The sequence below is a fragment of the Furipterus horrens genome, unplaced genomic scaffold, assembly GCF_987537825.1.
Source record: "Furipterus horrens unplaced genomic scaffold, mFurHor1.1.pri manual_scaffold_2, whole genome shotgun sequence".
In the NCBI taxonomy this organism is placed as follows: Eukaryota; Metazoa; Chordata; class Mammalia; order Chiroptera; family Furipteridae; genus Furipterus; species Furipterus horrens.
In genome coordinates, this window is record NW_028327172.1 from 134,488,782 (window position 1) to 134,493,175 (window position 4,394).

Genomic DNA, 4,394 nt, shown 5'->3' on the forward strand with positions numbered 1-4,394 from the left:
GAACCCGCACTTCACTTCCTATCAGGTGAGGAAGAAGTGGAGATCTGGGACCCGACTGCTTCTTATATAGACTTTTATTGAATCCTCTTGTTTCCACCATCACTTTCAGCACTATTCTAGGGGTGTCCACACAGCTAATTCCTGAGCTCCAGGGTTCTGCCTCTTGGCTTTTCTAATTGCAGGCTTAGAATTCATCTTCCTTGGATCTGTTTCTCTTTCTGCTGAAGAGATACCTTTTGTTATCCAGCTGCAAATTTCTTCATCATTTTTCCTCCTGCTGTTCTTATCTGTGTGGTTTTACAATTTATGATGACTGTTATTTGCTAACCCCTTTAGGTTGCTTTGTGAGGTTTTAGGAATGAATGGAGAGAAAGACTTGAGATCCACCTGTCATCTTTAACTAGAAAAAAATTTTTAAGGGTTTTAATGTTATATTTTGAATCAGTCATAGAAGGAAAGAAGGAGTTAGAAAAAATACACATATAGACGAAGTAGGAATGGAACAAACATACACAGAAAAAGAGAAGAGGTTGACAAAGCAAGCTGTACACAGAGAGAGCAGGCTAATATCACAGACTCATAAAATAACAGGTTTGTGGAATGCTATTGCAGTCACTGTCCTCGTCCTGTAGTGCAGGACATCAAGGGCAAAGGTCTTCTTCATGAAATTCACATGAGCCACTGAACAGAATCCATGGCCGGGTGGTTCCTTGTGACAGAAAAGGACTCTGGACTTATGCCTTTAATGAAACTTGGTGTGTTTCTTAATGTGATTACTGTTCCCTCTCTTACCTCCCTGCACTCCATAACCAAAGAAAGATATTCTGCTGGTTACTGGAGAAGGTGAAATTCTGAGGAGTCAGGGCAGACAGGACCTAAGGTGACTTCAGTACCTTTGGATTGAAGAATCTCTGTGCCCAGATACTTTAGTCTGTTATTTATAGCAATGAGTCACAAAAAGCAACTAAGGTACCTAACAATGTAGGGATGATTTTTTAAATGTCATACTTTTGCACTTTGGATATATATTATCTCTAAACTTCACAATAACCCTGCAAGATAGATATTTGTATCACCATTTCACAAAGCATGAAAACTGAGGCTCAAAGAGGTGGTGTGATTTGCCCAAACCCACCTTGAAAGTAAAGGATTGAAATGTAATTCAAAGCCAGTGTTTATTGCCCTGTATCATGCTGCAAGAAAGCAAAGGCATCCTTTTTAGACATCCTTTTCCAGGATTATGTGTTTTTATTTCTTGAGTTGACTTAAACTCAACAGATATGTCTTAATTATTATAACCAGGGAAGCAAGAAATTGCAAGTCCTTAAAGCTTCACCAGCCAGCAAGAAGCAGTTCAAATAGGCGAAGGGGCAGATACTTAGCAAACCAACAAGCTGCTGACACCGTCAGAATTTCCAGAGCTGTGAGTTAAATGGCAAACAACACAAATCCACTGGCAGACTGCCAGCGATGCTGTCTGCCCTCACAGCACAGGATTTTCACAACTGTGTGTTCCTGATTGGTGCAAACAATGCAAAATACCTTCTAAGTATCATTATTTTGAAACTTGAGAGGACCACTGAAAAATTTAGATAGCTCGTTAGTTTCAAGATACCACAGAACATATAACAGGCTCTGAAATGTGGGGATTTTTCATTTAAAAAGTACAGTATGTAACAAACTGTGATACTTTAAAAAAATAAAAAATAAACAGCTGTTTCTTTGCCTGCCAGTGCCATAATCTTGTTTCCCAACTGCGCGCCAGTTTAAGAGATTAATCTTCACAGGCTTACAGTGAAATCAATCTACACAGGAACCAAGACTGAAATCAGAGAACGCACGGAAGAGCTGGTCATTGTATGTCACCATTTCTGCAGCAATTAGGCCCCAAACTCTGCAAAATATCCAAGCAACGTTCAAAGGATCTGTGAAAAATTAAAATATCAACTGCCCTATTCAAAACTAGCTACATTATCAGCCTGAAATTAACGCAATTCTAAAAAGAATTCACGCTGAAATGCAAACTACTAAAAATGCGTAAGATACCGCCCTCTCACAGGCGTTTACCTGAAACAGGAACCAGCCCCACCATTGCCTGTGCCTTCCGTGCTTTGCTGGCTCTTTCTTTTTCTCTTAAGTTCTTTGTTCCTCACTTAGGTGTGTACTATGGTTGCTTAGAATAACAAGGACCCACCAAAGAATTATTACTAATTATTCCTGTGGAGAATTCAAAATTTTGAAAAGGCAGCCAAAGTAATTTGTTAATTTGCAGATGGATGAAATTTTCGGGAAGTTATGGAAAAAGTGTCAGCAACCCTATTTTGCTTGAAGCTTGAATAGTTTAAAGCAAGGACGTGTTGAAATGATAGTAAACCAAGCAGAATCAGATTTCCGCCTCTAACAACCAGAGTGGATCCCAGAGAGAGAGAAAGCCAAAAGGACTTGGTTCCTAAGCCCACTGAACACGCCAGCTGAAATACCTCTGTGTCCACCTCTGCTTTCTGGGATGCTGGCACCCCCCGTTAGTTCTGCTCTCCTCTGCTTCTAAGGAGGGGCTCAGGTGAAGAGAAAAGAAAAGAACAGGAGGAAGATACATGCAAGTGTTCCCAGCATCCCACCTTTTCCAGTAGCTCCTAAGTGCCAAGAAAGAGGTGAAAAAGTGCCTTCCCAGGTAATAGAACATTTGATGCGCGGTGTTGTCACGGAGTGCAGGCCACAGTCCCGAGAACACAGTACAGGAAGGTATAGGGCTTGGCACACTGTTCGTGTTCTAGAAGTTTTTGTTAAATCTCAATCCAATCTGAGTGACTAGGGCCTATTGTGCTCTACTGTGGGAATGTGACCTTCATGGTGCACAACGTCCAGGGGCATGTAGGGAGCAGGGGCACTGTGGGTGGGCGGGGTGAGTGAGGTGGGATTGAGAAGTTGGGGCCAGCACAGCCTGAAGAAAAAAGGATGAGGGAGAAAAGCCTGCCACTTACTACCCATCCGTTCCCCACTTCTTAAAGACCGAGCTACTATTTTTAGGTGGGCGCTTAACATTCCATTTCCTCACCTCCCTTGAAGTTTGAAGTGCCCACATGACTAAGTTGTGGTCAATGAGATATAAGTGAAGATGCTGAGTGTGACTTCCAGGAAGTTTTCTTGAAGGGCATAGACTACTGGGAATAGTCCTTTTTGCATTTCTGCTGCACTTCTTTCTTCTTCCTTCCTTGAAGATGTGATAGCTGGAGCTCCAGCAGCTATTTTGGACCATGAGGTGGCCTTTGACATTTTCAGTGCATGCATGCAATGACGATGTCTGCACTGGAAATGTCTGCCTGGAAACGTCAGCGCGTGGGTCCTCAAGGCCCCTTTAGCAGCCTTGTGCTGCTCATCTGCAGTGACAGAGAAGCAAACATCTACCTGCTAAAACAACTGTTATTTTGTGGTTTTCTGTTATGTGTAACCAAACTTAATTTTAACTAACCAAGAGATCTACTCTCCTTTGCCCTCCAAGTAACCCCAATTGAATATAAACTGCTTGCTGGCAGTTTTTCTATCATTAAATGATAATTGTGTTTTACCGTGATTTATTTAATTAAAACACTCATTTCGTTTTACACATGCCTTTTCTGGTTTGCTATCAAATTTCCAAGAAATAGAAAAAAGTCAACTTGCTTTCAATGCAACAGTGGTTTCCCCAAACCCCACCAACCAGGAGCAATGCAGGATCACAAAAAATGAGAACAGTCTGCCTCTCCTTTCCTCCCCCACTAGTTCTAGAAGTCCCAAGAGACAGTTCTCACGCTTGGTGCTTGGTCACGACACTGTCCTTTGCCTAATGATACTTGCCCTTCCTGTTCTCTGGCTCCCTGAGGCTGCCTAGAAGGCAAGTATGAGGTCTGGCCTGCTTCCCCTTGTTCAGGTCACTGTTTCTTTATGCTCCAGGGTACTCCAAATGCATCCTGTCCAATTCCTGAATACCTTGTCACACACTTGCCTCAACAAGGATGTCTTGTGCTTTTAATATCTTAAGTTGCTTTACAGCAATTTTACTGAAAGAACTCTTTCAAAATGTACTTGTTTTTTTTCAGCACAGTACTCTTTCTGTAGGATCCAAGCTTGATTACGAGGCCCAGGGGGAAGGTTTATATCTTATATTCTTTGCATTCCTTACACGTATCATAATGTCTTCGTCCATCTGAGCTTCCATTACAAAAATACCATGAACTGGGGGGCTTATAAATAACAAATATTGCTCATAGCTTTGGAGGCTGGAAGTCTGAGGTCAAGTGCCTGGCAGATTCAGTGTTTGCTGAGAGCCACTTCCTGAATCATAGATGGTGACGTCACCCTGTGTCCTCACTGAAGTTTCTTGTATAAGGGCATGAATCTCATCATGAAGGCTCCAC